Source organism: Schistocerca cancellata, chromosome 11 (genome assembly GCF_023864275.1).
Source record: "Schistocerca cancellata isolate TAMUIC-IGC-003103 chromosome 11, iqSchCanc2.1, whole genome shotgun sequence".
In the NCBI taxonomy this organism is placed as follows: Eukaryota; Metazoa; Arthropoda; class Insecta; order Orthoptera; family Acrididae; genus Schistocerca; species Schistocerca cancellata.
This window is the reverse complement of record NC_064636.1, coordinates 89399621-89415117: the sequence shown is the minus strand read 5'-3', so window position 1 is coordinate 89415117 and position 15497 is coordinate 89399621.

Below are 15497 nucleotides of genomic sequence, written 5' to 3'. Positions count from 1 at the left end.
CCATTTGACCTATGGCAGCGCCATCTGGTTTCCCCCTTCAAGCTAGACGAATTTAGTTCTTTGTAGTTTTTTCGTTTGACGCTTATTTCGTGAGATATTTGGCCCGGTCACGATCAATGGACCACCATGCATATGTAATTCACCATGTGGTTTGATCACATCTCGTATGCTATAGACAGAGCAACACGACTAGCAGACGGAAAATGGGGACAATGTCCGTTTTAATAGAACCGTTGTAGGCATTTTACGCGCGTCCATTTTCGTAAACAAACTGCGGGACTTCCCAGCCAGATACAGCCGACAACTGCTGGTGGAGAGCGCTGCAATCGCATATACCAGGTTAAGTCAAGTGTACCGTATGCATTGTTTGGTTGGTTGGTTGATTTGTGGAAGGGCACCAAACAGCAAAGTCATTGGTCCTATCGGAGTAGAGAAGAATGGCGAAGGAAGTCGGCTGCACCCCTTAAAAGGGACCATCCCGGCATTTGCCTGAAGCGATTTAGGGAAATCACGGGATACTTACATCAGGATGGCAAGACGCGGGTTTGAACCGTTGACTTTCCGAATGCGAGTCCACTGTGCTATATATTCTGTGTCGAATTCCAAGGAAGACATTAACGTTGGAGGAACCAAAGATATTGTCTATCCCAAGCGAGTGTATTATCACTGGTGCTCTTCATACATTTACACAAATGATCACCTAATCCGAAAGTTTTGTATTCTGATTTCACTCCTTGACAGTACAGACAGGTCATTTTGAATAGGTGCTGACAAGAGCTCTGGGAACATTTTCTGATTACTGTAGCAAGGGTCACCTGAATCCAGACCCAGGCCTGCACTTTCCACCTATGAAACAGACAGTCAGAAAGAAAACTAAAAACAATTTGAGAAGGCATTGAGCTGGAGCACTGTTTTACAATGAAATACCTTTACCTTAGACAGACCATTGACTCACCAACTGTCTTAGTACCAGACATGATCTGTCAGGGCGTAACAACCTCGACTGGAACCTTGTTGGTGCTAATTGAGCTGCCCAACCGCTGGTAGTCTCTACTTCTGCTATGCCACTCTGTTTCTCGGCTAGTGAATATGCTTGCCGAGTTAGGTATAAATCTTTACACAAGATGGAAGTAGATGTAACCCTCAATTAAACTGCGAAGCTACTTACTGTATGTCTGAAATCAACTCCTTTTGATGAACTGTACTACACGGCTAAATTGCTCCTCCTGACATATGCCGGGAAGTGGTGCGAATGCCGAAAGGCCGAAAGTGAATTAAATGAGCTATGCCCACTGCACGTACAAATTCCACTGGGTTGGGATCTAGCAAAAAGATTTTTATAGTCAATGTCTGCACTAGGCACGTTGTTGTTGTTGTGGTCTTCAGCCCTGAGACTGGTTTGATGCAGCTCTCCATGCTACTCTATCCTGTGCAACCTTCTTCATCTCCCAGTACTTACTGCAACCTACATCCTTCTGAATCTGCTTAGTGTATTCATCTCTTGGTCTCCCTCTACGATTTTTACCCTCCACGGTGCCCTCCAGTACTAAATTTGTGATCCCTTGATGCCTCAGAACATGTCCTACCAACCGATCCCTTCTTCTTGTCAAGTTGTGCCACAAACTCCTCTTCTCCCCAATTCTATTCAATACCTCTTCATTAGTTATGTGATCTACCCATCTAATCTTCAGCATTCTGCTGTAGCACCTCATTTCGAAATCTTCTATTCTTTTCTTGCCCAATCTATTTATAGTCCATGTTTCACTTCCATACATGGCTACACTCCATACAAATACTTTCAGAAACGACTTCCTGACTCTTAAATCTATACTCGATGCTAACAAATTTATCTTCTTCAGAAACGCTTTCCTTGCCATTGCCAGTCGACATTTTATATCCTCTCTACTTCGACCATCACAATAGCAAAACTCGTTTACTACTTTAAGTGTCTCATTTCCTAATCTAATTCCATCAGCATCACCCGACTTAATTCGACTACACTCTATTATCCTGCACTAGGCACATCAGCCAAGAAAGCCAAAATAAATTATCCCCAAGCCGGGGCAAAGCACGCAGAATGCTTACCAGCTGGACACAGTTTGGACTGGACCACACAGAGATCACTTAACAGTTTATGAATGGGCACTGGCAAATCCAAGGAAACAACTTAACAGAATGAGGTTACTTCCAAGGGCCAACACTGTGTGCATGAAGGGAGGTACAGACAATGAAACATATGTGTCGGAGCTTAAGATGCCCTGGTTCTTGCAATGAGGAGAAGTTGTTCAAGGCAGAAGAAAATGCTGTAGCAGCTACTCATTTCTGGCCAAAGACTGTTTCATTTCAGTTTTGCACTTCTTCATCACGCAGTGCCTCGGACCCCTCCCCAAAATAATCTAACTTGCTACAAAACTTAGAAAAAAGAACTCATTTTCTACTAAACATTGCTCTTAAATTGATGTTTTAAAAAGATCATTTCTATAATCAAAACAATAAAACCACAAGATTTAATGTAAACAACAGGTGCTACCATGCCTGTGCCCGTGGCAGTATCATTTTGCTCCCTACTTCTGCTCAACACAAATTGGCACAAATTGGTAGTCTTCAGAGTGTGACGTCACGTTTTCAGCTGCCCTCAACCTCAGTGTCCAGACAGTTGCATTGTAGCTGCTCAGTGAAACGGAAGTTTTGGGTGTATGCTTGTATTGTGAGGTTTCAGAAAAGCTCAGATAAATTTTCTGATTGAAATACCTCATCAGCTAACATGCTATTCTACGAGGGCGGTTTGAAAAGTTCTCGGAATCACCACGAGAGGTCAGCGCTAGTGGAACGAGTTGTTCACGTGATATCCATTGTACTGTTGCCTGTAAGCGCGTGCCACGTCAGTGTCTTGGAAAAGAGCTTTGGCGGTGACGTGGCTCTGTTGTTGTTCCCACGTTGTTATTTGCGAAGATGGAAAAAATCGGTCTTTAATATTGTTTGTGAGCCACCATTTCTGTGAATACATATTTTCAAATACAGGGTGTTACAAAAAGGTACGGCCAAACTTTAAGGAAACATTCCTCACACACAAATAAAGAAAAGATGTTATGTGGACATGTGTCCGGAAACGCTTAAGTTCCATGTTAGAGCTCATTTTAGTTTCGTCAGTATGTACTGTACTTCCTCGATCCACCGCCAGTTGGCCCAATTGAAGGAAGGTAATGTTGACTTCGGTGCTTGTGTTGACATGCGACTCGTTGCTCTACAGTACTAGCATCAAGCACATCAGTACGTAACATCAACAGGTTAGTGTTCATCACGAACGTGGTTTTGCAGTCAGTGCAATGTTTACAAATGCGGAGTTGGCAGATGCCCATTTGATGTATGGATTAGCACGGGGCAATAGCCGTGGCGCGGTACATTTGAATCGAGACAGATTCCAGAACGAAGGTGTCCCGACAGGAAGACTTTCGAAGCGATTGATCGTCGTCTTAGGGAGCACGGAACATTCCAGCCTACGGCTCGCGGCTGGGGAAGACCTAGAACGACGAGGACACCTGCAATGGACGAGGCAATTCTTCGTGCAGTTGACGATAACCCTAATGTCAGCGTCAGAGAAGTTGCTGCTGTACAAGGTAACGTCGACCACGTCACTGTATGGAGAGTGCTACGGGAGAACCAGTTGTTTCCGTACCATGTACAGCGCGTGCAGGCACTATCAGCAGCTGATTGGCCTCCACGGGTACACTTCTGCGAATGGTTCATCCGACAATGTGTCAATCCTCATTTCAGTGCAAATGTTCTCTTTACGGATGAGGCTTCACTCTGACGTGATCAAATTGTAAATTTTCACAATCAACATGTGTGGGCTGGCGAGAATCAGCACGCAATTGTGCAATCACGTCATCAACACAGATTTTCTGTGAACGTTTGGGCAGGCATTGTTGGTGATGTCTTGATTGGGCCCCATGTTCTTCCACCTACGCTCAATGGAGCACGTTATCATGACTTCATACGGGATACTCTACCCTGTGCTGCTAGAACAGGTGCCTTTACAAGTACGACACAACATGTGGTTCATGCGCGAAGGAGCTCCTGCACATTCCAGTCGAAGTGTTCGTACGCTTCTCAACAACAGATTCGGTGCCCGATGGATTTGGTAGAGGCGGACCAATTCCGTGGCCTCCACGCTCTCCTCACCTCAACCCTCTTGACTTTCATTTATGTGGGCATTTGAAAGCCCTTGTCCACGCAACCCCGGTACCAAATGTAGAGACTCTTCGTGCTCCTATTGTGGACGGCTGTGATACAATACGCCATTCTCCAGGGCTGCATCAGCGCATCAGGGATTCCGTGCGACGGAGGGTGGATGCACGTATCCTCGCTAACGGAGGACATTTTGAAGATTTCCTGTAACAAAGTGTTTGAAGTCACGTCGGTACGTTCTGTTGCCGTGTGTTTCCACTCCATGATTAATGAGATTTGAAGAGAAGTAATAAAATGAGCTCTAACATGTAAAGTAAGCGTTTCCAGACACATGTCCACATAACATATTTTCTTTGTTTGTGTGTGAGGAATGTTTCCTGAAAGTTTGGCCGTACCTTTTTGTAACGCCCTGTATACTACCTTCGTAAAGTCATTTAAATTTTATTTTCTCATACTTTTATAATATTTAAATGTCAATTTTGTGGAAACAGTGGTAAACATTTCTGTTGGATATCTGTGTCCATCACTAAAGTCTTTTAGTTTTGTGTCTAACAGAATTCGCGTTGTTCATGCTTTCAGTTTGCTGGAGACGTTGTTGCGTTACAGGATGTTAGAAAGACAATTGCAAAGGGTAGTCATTTTAGTTGTTTAAAGAATATTCTTCTCGAACCCTTGTGGACATATGCTGTGATCCATTCATCTACGGGTTTACGAATGCAGAAGATTCAGTAAAGAAACTGATTTGGTGGTCTGGAAATCATCGACCCGAGAAACCCAGAAATTATCCGAGACCATCATACTGCTGAAAAGACGACAACGAGGCAACCTTCAAGTGAATCAGCTATGCCAAAATTATGGTTTAATAAAGTGAACATATCTTTTTTAAGTACTTCGTAAAGAAGGTATGAAAGCAAAGGACATTCACGCCGATTTCCAGAATACACTGGAGGACTCTGCTCCTTCATATTCAAATGTTGCCAACTGGACAAATTAATTAAAATTACGCTGGGAGAGATTAGATGATGATCCGCGCAGTTGTCAGCCAAGACGTGTCACTACACCAGAAATCATTGCAAAAGTGCACAAAATGCCCATCGAGGACTGCCAATTGGAAGTGCTTGAAATTGCTCATGCTTGCCAGATGTCATCTGAGAGTGTATATCACATTTTATCTGCAGAATTAGGAATGAAAAAATTATCTGTATCTTGGGTGCCTGGACTCTTGTGCACGCCTGCACACGTGTGCCGTCACCATGGCAAAATTACACGAACTGAGGTATGAATTGCTGCCACACCCGCCTCATTCACCTGATATGGCTCCATCAGACTTCCATCTTTTCCAAAAACTGGAAATTTTTCATGGTGGACGAAGATTCACTTCAAACGAAGAATTGATAGCCAGAGTTGACAACTATTTTGCAGGCTTGGAGGAAACTAATTTCTGAGATGAGATCAATGCACTGTAACAACGTTGGAACAAGTGCATCAGTTTACAAGGTGTACAACTTTGCTTCCGCGGTTTGCTGATAGGTGGCGACGACAGTAAGTAGCGGTCGAAAGAAACAGATCGCAGACGTGAGGCGGTTAGCTTGGACCTCGGTCAACATAACCTCATTCAAACATTACTCGATTTGTGTCAGCATCATAAAGTTGTTCTTGATTGAAAATGTTAATTTACGAGCCTAATTCTCGTCATTTGCGGGAGGTGCTACTGTTTCGTTTCAATATGAAGAAAACAGCGGCTGAGTCTCATCGACTGCTCTCAAGTACGTATTGTAAGGACGCTATTAGTGAAAGAATGTGTCGTGAGTGGTTTCAACGCTTCAAGAACGATGATTTTAACGTCGTAGATCGGCATAGTGGTGGAAGAGCGAATGTTTTCGAAGATGCAGAATTGGAGACATTGCTGAGTGAAGACTCGCTTCAAACTCAAGAAGAATTGGCGCGATTGGTGGAAGTGACACAGCAAGCCATTTCAAAACGTCTGAAGGCTATGGGCATGAATCAGAAAGAAGGAACTTGGGTCCTGTGTGAGCTGAAACCAAGAGACGTTGAACTGTGTTTGTGAACAGTTGCTCCAGAACCAAAAACGGAAGGGATTTCTGCACCGCATTGTGACCGGAGACGAAAAATGGGTTCATTACGATAACCCTAAACGCAAAAAATCATGGAGATATCTCGGCCATGCTTCCACGTCGACGGCCAAAACGAATATTCATGGTTCCAAGATCATGCTCTACATATGGTGGAACCAGTTCGGCGTTGTGTACTATGAGCTGTTAAAACCAAGTGAAACAATCACAGGCGATTCTTATCGAATGCAATTAATGTGTCTAAGCAGAGCATTAAAAGACAAACGGCCGCAATACAGCGAGAGGTACGATAAAGTGATTTTGCAGCACGACAACGCTCGCCCCACGTTGCAAAAGAGGCCATAACGTTCTTGGAAACGTTAAAATTGGAAGTCCTTCCCCACCCGCCGTATTCTCCAGACATTGGTCCCTCTATCACCTGTTTAGATCAATGGCGCACGGCCTGGTTGACCAACACTTCCCATCTCATGAAGAAGTCACAAATTGGATCGATTCGTGGATCGCTTCAAAAGATGAACAATTTTTTCAACGCGGGATTCGTACATTTCCCGGAAGATGGGAGAAAGTAGTGGCCAGCGATGGAAAATACTCTGTATGATACATGTGTATCCAATTTGTTTCTTTAAAGCCTTAAATGTTGGGGGAAAACGGCGGAAGCAAATTTGTACACCTAGTACAAGGAGACTACATTGAAAAATAAAAAAAAGTTTCAGTGATGTAAGTACATTTTTTTCTATTCCGTTCCGAGAACTTTTCTAACCACCCTCGTAGTTACACAGTACCTCACCCCACATCCCTGTCCATCACATTACATCGGTCACCCATTGTGACATTCACTGATGCTGACACAGTGGCAGATTATAGTTACATTGTGACTGAATACATGTGGACCATTTCAAATCTTTGGTGCCTACTTGTTCTAGTGAGCTGAAAAAAAAAAAATCCCTGGGGGGTGCTGGAACGCCATCTGGTGTGTTCCAGCTGAAACTAAGCCCTGCACCTGACTTCAGTAAGTTAATAAAGTAACACTTTTGCAAGTATTATATTAAGATACAGAAGAATAGGTAACACATTACAATGACAACGTTAGTCATAATATGTGAAAATTCGGGTCTAGTGCAGCAGGGGATACAACCCGTCGGCTTTGAACAATGACGACACAAGTCGCCAGAGACCATGTATTAGAAAGATGAAAGAGCTGAGGAGAATGTTGAGAAATAAAGGAATGCGAGAGAGATAAACATTGATCTTGTCAAAAGCCGAGAAGCGATTCTTCTTAGTGTTGTAGCTCCCTTCAGTAGCTAATAAGTGTTTTTTGGCTTTAAAAAAATCTCACGAGACAGAATAAACTGATCCTACTTTATTAAGCAATAGTGTTTTTTGGCTTTAAAAAAAAATCTCACTAGATAGAATAAACTGATCCTACTTTATTAAGCAATATCTTGTCAAAAGCCGAGAAGCGATTCTTCTTAGTGTTGTAGCACCCTTCAGTAGCTGGTAAGTGTTTTTTGGCTTTAAAAAAAAAATCTCACGAGATAGAATAAACTGATCCTACTTACGAATAGGTGGAAATACACATACGTTACATTTGCAACCTGTTTCATTTTATATGTTTTTATTGTTTATTTAACCTTTGTCTTTCACTTGTCTTTTGCTGTTATGTTTTAGTTTAGTTTTTTTATTGATTGCTTAATAAAGTAGGATCAGTTTATTCTGTCTCGTGAGATTTTTTTTTAAAAAGCCAAAAAACACTTATCAGCTACTGAAGCATCTGTATCTTAGGATCAGTTTATTCTATCTCGTGAGATTTTTTTTTTAAAGCCAAAAAACATTTATCAGCTACTGAAGCATCTGTATCTAATATCAAGCGATCGCTTTTAGATTCACATTCAATTATTTTAATGATACCGCTTATTAGAACACAGAACTGCTTTATTATCTATGCCTCAAAGTGAAGACATTACTATCTATGACTAAGGAATGACGTCATTGTTCAAAACCGACGGGTTGTATCCCCTGCTGCACTAGACCCGAAAATTCGACCACATTTTTTTACAACAACAAATTAAATCAAAAGTGCCGTTTTGTTGTAAACCTGTAAATTACCTGTAGCGGACTGATGCACAGGGCACAGAAACGTGTAACAGGAAACCGCAATCACATTAACTTTTAAGTTCTTGCTCTTTCACTAGTACAAGTACACACATTTACAAGCACAGCCGCACAGACAACCAAAAACACAATCCCGTGGTCACAGTGATACTGATTATTGATAACTTAAGAGTGAAAGCAGTGGCCTGAGGCGATGAAGGTGGGAGGAGGTAGGGAAGGACACAAATATTCAGTAGTGTGCGTAAAGGAATTATATTTAAAAAATTTATGAATATATAGACGCTAGTTCAACTACCATAGAGTAAATATCTCTGGAGTGAGCATTGCGTTCTGCGCATGTTGTCAACATAAAACCACGATTGTCACGTGTTTTCGGGACTTCGCTGTGCGTGTGTGCTTTCCTCAGAGTTTGAAGTTTATAATATCAAGAGTTTTTGTTGTGTTTTCACCGTTTGTTGATAGTGTAATAGCGGTGGTGAATTACTGTTGTTGCTACGGATGCAAAGAAAAATATGTGAAAGAAGGGATAGTAAATTTTATGGGTACTATGTTTAAAAATTTCGAGACGCATTATAATTAAGGCTTGATTCTGTAGACCTATTTTTCTACGATTTTATGACTACATAATAGATATTACGGCTCGTACAGAGGCTTACAAACAATCGCTTCCTCTCGTAAATTTGCTAGTGGAACAGGAAAGGGAATGGTTAGTTGTTTCAGCAAATATTATCCTCCATGCATTAATCAGTGACTTGTCGATTATGTATATAGATCTGAAAGATGGGAGACAGATAAATTCAATAGAGTGGGAGTCTGTAATTGTCTTCGTATAATATGTATCCAAACCTTTTTGTTTACTATAAAGTTACAGTAGGAGACCATGTTAAGTGTGTCTAGCACATGGAGAATGATTATGTGTCATTTATATTTTGGTTTCCCGAAGGATGAACAACGAGTAAAGTTGTGGCTCCAGAAAATAAGGAGGAGTAATTTTGTTCCCACAAAATATTCCAAAGTATGTTCAAAACGCTTTGAAGAGGAATGTTTAGAAAGAGAAAAATATGGACGTGTGTGGATGAAGGTAGATGCTATACCAACTATTTTTAATTTTCCACATCACCTACTACCAATTTCTGCATTCAGCTTAAATACATTTTCTGCACAAATCAAATAAAAAACACAACCGTGTAGCTAATCAAAGTACACATTCTTTGGTGTATTTTGCCTTCAATTTATTTTCTTCATCCTTTGATTAAGAAGCGTAAAATATTAGTAAACACGTCCCCAAACTCTTTCATTTGTGTCACTTTTCTCTTCCCTTGATGGTGTTATATGGGTTGACTGTTACATGACCAACAGTATTTGCTTTACAGTACATTTATTCTCCGATCGCCTTTTTCCCCCTTCTTACTCAGTCTACTATTTATTTAATAAACTGGGAGCGTTAAATAAACACTTCAAAGTGTCACCAGTAAGAAAAATTGTGCTTTAGGTCGCAGAAGCAAGAAAATAAATACGCAGAAATAGAAGAAAAAAGGACGAATTAACAGGGATATAATCGCTAATGTGAGGCAAATTCGGTGTTTTTCGGACACTTGCAAAAGTACTAGCGTACTGTCAAGTCGTTTTGCAAGACTATCACTGCAAAAATGTACGTCAGGCTCTGTAATACTACAAAGTGCCGTATCATACCGAAAACTACCAAAAATCGAGTGTATCTGAACTGTGGCAACTATCGCAAAGAAGGAGAATGCAATATCACTTGCCCTTAAAAGTTACGTAGCTGGTTTATTCCCGGTATCAAATGGATACTGTTAAAATGTCTGCGCAACATATATAAATAATCTACGACACGTACGAAAAGAATCCGTCTGTACTACGGATGTAGTGACATTCGAAATATACAGAGCGCTATACGGACACACACACGACTCTATTTCAACTACCAGAGATTAATGCGTAAAGCTTTTGCTGAACAAAAGAAGCTTTACGCTCTTCGTTTATTAGTTTTAGAATAAGTTACCTTTCGCTGTTATCCTGTCCTAGTGTTAAAAAGTGTTCTGCCATTTCTTACTGATAAGATTGGGTTAAATAATGAAAGTGATTTTGAAGCAGACCGATTTCGTCTTTTGCGATACCATGGGTGCCAGCTCCTGCAATTCTGGAAAATTATTACTATTATTTCAATTTTATGCAGAGAATTTAGATGGAGGCGACGATCTTGATGGCGACGCTGCTCAACAATAGAGGTACGTGAATGTGTTCATCTTTTTCCTTTCGTGGCCGCTACCGTCAATTTCAATATATTTGCCGAGACATTCAGAACGTGGAGTCTTTCTTTTCATTTCGCGAGGATGACTGCACTCAAAATGTATGTGCCTCTATCCCGTTCGTATGTGCGCATACATTTCAGTGTTTACAAGCGTAACTGTATTTAAGACTCCTTTCCTAAACAGTATCAACGGTTTTTTCTTTTTCTTTTTTTTTTTTTTTTTACCACTCATTCGCGAATGTACGTGCTCTCTTATTTGATGTCAGTCGGCCGTATTCTTTAATAACATTATTGGTAATATTCAGTGGCTTAGTTTACACAATTGATTATTGCCTGTGTCGCAACAGCGCTTCACGCGAAATACACTATTGGCCATTAAAATTGCTACACCAACAAGAAATACAGATAATAAACGGGTATTCATTGGACAAAACTTTAAAAAAAAAAAGAACGTGTGACTAGGGCCTCCTCCCGTCGGGTAGACCGTTCGCCTGGTTCAAGTCTTTCGATTTGACGCCACTTCGGCGACTTGAACTGACATGTGATAACATTTTCACGCAATTTGGGTGCATAGATCCTGAGAAATCAGTATCCACAACAACCACCTCTGGCCGTAATAACGGCCTTCATACGCCTGGGCATTGTGTCAAACAGAGCTCGGATGGCGTGTACAGGTACAGCTGCCCACGCAGCTTCAACACGATACCACAGTTCGTCGAGAGTAGTGACTGGCGTATATTGACGAGCCAGTTGCTCGGCCACCATTGACCAGACGTTTTCAATTGGTGAGAGATCTGGAGCATTTACTGGCGAGGGCAGCAGTCGAACATTTTCTGTATCCAGAAAGGGCCCTACAGGACCTGCAACATGCGGTCGTGCATTATCCTGCTGAAATGTAGGATTTCGCAGGGATCGAATGAAGGGTAGAGCCACGGGTCGTAACACATCTAAAATGTAACGTCCACTGTTCAAAGTGTCGTCAATGCGAACAAGAGGTGACCGAGACGTGTAACCACTGGCACACCATACCACACCGGGTGATATTCCAGTATGGCGATGACGAATATACGCTGCACGATCTGTTACAGCCATGCTGATAAGATGCCTGTCGTCTCGACTGCTAGTGATACGAGGCCGTTGGGATCCAATACGGCGTTCCGTGTTACCCTCCTGAACCCACCGATTCCGTATTCTGCTAACGGTCGTTGGATCTCGACCAACGCGAACAGCAATGTCGCGATACGATAAACCGCAAATGCGATAGGCTACAATCCGACCTTTATCAAAGTCGGAAACGTGATGGTGCGCATTTCTCCTCCTTACACGAGGCATCACAACAACGGTTCACCAGGCATCGCCGGTCAACTGCTGTTTGTGTATGGGAAATCGGTTGGAAATTTTCCTAATGGCAGCACATTGTAGGTGTCGCCACCGGCGCCAACTTCGTCTCAATGCTCTGAAAAGCTAAGCATTTGCATATCACAGCATCTCCTTCCTGTCGTTTAAATTTCGCGTCTGTAGCACGTCATGTTCGTGGTGTAGCAATTTTAATGGCCAGTAGTGTATTTGTGATGCGACATCCACAATAAATTTTATTTCAAAATTTCGACGACCGACTGAATAAATATTTTTTCTAACAATAACAATAGCAAAACATGATAGTGTAAGAGGACACGTTACATGTGAAAGAGGCAGGTAACTCTGCAGCCACACAATAAGATGAAGGGAGCACAAACAGTAGAGCAAAAAAAAAAAATGTAGGGAGAGGAAGAGGGGTTAAAGCAGGACCGGCCAGAAATTCTGCACTTGTGCGGTTCTCCCGCACAAGTGCAACTTCCGGGTCAGCCGTCAGCGTTCACGTAGTGCATGTTTCTATGCACAGATGTCGCTTTACCCACTTGCTGGGATACTCTGTACCGGCGCATTTTAGTGTTCTTTCCACAGCTTGCAAGCCAACCGTGGGAAGGTATTTCGCGTATTAAACATTTTAAATACTGTCACATTCTACTCATTGAGACGTCTACTTTTATGTTAACAGTTTAACCCAGTAAGACAAGTAATACAGTTAACAACCGTGGGTTTTTATTAAGGCAGCTTGACTGACGGCACGTAAATACGCGTAGTGTTTTTGATCTAGTATTTAAGAAAGAGAGCACTTAGCGACTTCCAACGAAACTTATTCATGATTTCAAATAACATTAAACTAATGCAAGGTTTCCTATAACTAATTCTCGGTGCCCTCACTTACACCCACATAATTTCTGTTTCACTGCCCTCTGAACAGAATGATAACCGCAGACCGCTCGATGATCACCTGTATACCATTATTGCTATATCTTTCATCAGTTCCGTCTGAAATCTGCATAATAACCGACAATTAGATGAATGTTATGTTTGATCGACTTCAGCTCAGCGTAGCCCTTCACACATAAAAAAAACCCTAAGTAAGTATACATTGGAGCAATTGGTTTAATGACCAATGTTCCTGATAATAATGTAACATGGAGCAGAATGAGGCAGTACTGCACAGTTAGTAAACAATAATTTTTAATCATGAAATGAATAAATACAAACACGTTTATCACTGGTCATGAGAAATGATATAGGTAATGTCGGGCAAAAAAACACGGCTCATTGACAAACGCAAGCAGTTGCGAAGATTTTCATCACTTATGCTTGATCGAAACCTTGATTTGTTCATTTTCATCACTGAGAAAAATCTTTCACAATCGTATGTCGACCCGAACATGGACATAACTCTCGCGGCTTCTCGGTGCAGGCGTGGAAATTCTTGTTGTTAAAAATTTTCGTAGAATTCTTTTGTACTTCGCGCTGCAAAGAAGTCTTTGTGATATGTACTGTAGTGTCTTTCAATTGAAAACTTACGCTGGCCGCCTATTATTCGTCGGCACAGCAAACACTGTGAGTTTTCACCAACTGCTACAAAAAAGAATTGCAGTTCCCAGTAATTTTTAAACGACTGATAACACAGATCTCCCGTCCTTTGCTTTTTCATAGTACCTGCCATTTCTCAGTACTTCTCTGTTAAGGTTACGGTCACCAGGGGTAAAAGAGACTGGGTATGTTGCGCTCTTGCTTGTACCACATAAACAGGGGAATGGAGCCACCGACGTTAATTTAGGACACGTGTCCAGTGTGCGATTTGCAGGGGGCGGGGGGGGGGGGTTATGGGGGGGATTTCCCCCCCTCTGCATCAGACAATCCCCTCCTCTGGTTTTAGTTTATGCATCTCAACCTGGGATATTTATTTCCCACGCACTGGAGTAAAACTTTACATATAATTTAAATTTGTGGAACCGAACACTGAAAGTTTTTAATAAGTCTTAGTATTAATGCGTTTCAGTTTTCTATCATCAGAATAGGTACAACTTTTCACAAATGTGCCTCTACTTTTTGAATTCCCCTCGTATAACTGTACCCGTATGTAGATGATTTTGTAAATAATGTTTACCTATAATGTACTTTTTTTAGATATAACAAGGGATGGCTTTTGTGATAGTGCATACGCGTCAATAGTGAGTTTTGGCATTAACATCTATTTATAAATAGCTGTTTAACCATGCGTAACGCCACGGTCCGAGCTAGTAGCATATATAATTCTACTAACCCCCTAAGACAGGGGCGGGCAAACGTTGCACGCGGCTCATGAGCGCACAGCGCTGCACGTGTGCTGCTCGCGTGCAGGCGTCGAATGGGGCAGTGGCAGGTTGCGGCAGTGTAGTGCCAGGCTAAGCTGCGGACGTTGATGCGAAGCGAGCACTATGTAGTGAACGTTGTATTTCAAGAAGTGGAGATTTGCTATCTTTTAAAAAGTAATGGGATCATTTTTTCTTTGTGCAAAAACGTGAAAATTCGAAATGTTTAATATGTGGCAGTATTCTCGCTGGTCTGCGGAAGTTTAGTATTGAAGGCCATTATAATAAATTTCACAAGGACGAGTACAATTTACTGTCGGATTCTGAGCGGATGGGGAATTGACTGAGCTTAAGAAGAGCGATCTGACGATACCAGATGAATCTGTCGTAGTTGGCCGGCCGGAGTGGCCGAGCGGTTCTAGGCACTACAGTCTGGAACCGCACGACCGCTATGGTCGCAGGTTCGAATCCTGCCTCGGGCATGGATGTGTGTGATGTCCTTAGGTTAGTTAGGTTTAAGTAGTTCTAAGTTCTAGGGGACTGATGACCACAGCAGTTAAGTCCCATAGTGCTCAGAGCAATTTGAATTTGTCGTAGTTGCTGTTGTCACGAGAGATCTGCGACTCCCTCGTCATGTCTCTCATCTAACTGATTTAACATTTTATGGAGCACTGTTTTCAAGCTTTCAGGACGACAACAATAATAGCCCAGCTGTATGTGCAAGTTATAAGACTGCACTTAATATAGCGAGAGCTGGAAAACCATTTGCTGAATTAATAAGTCTCGGTTCAGAGCAAACATCAGTGATGAAAATTTACGTAACTGTTTGTGTTTGTCTGTATGTAGAAATTTTGTTCCAGATATTAAACGTATTGTAAACTCCACCTGTGATAATTAAATAAAACGTATCGTAGGTAATAGGTACTCTTTCAAACCATGATTTCTTTCAAGCACTCCTACTAACCTTATTCATTCACTCAATAAAGCAAGCTAGGAAACAAAACGCATTACAGAGGAAGGAGCGCACAGGAGGTATGGTGGGGAGGGGAGATAAGCGGGTGGCCAGCTTGCCCCTGTGTGCACGCGGAACACCTGTTAACTGCACGCGTGCAAGTGCACCGCACATGTGCAGGATTCCTGCCCGCCCCTGCCCTAAGACATTTCCCCCCCCCCCCC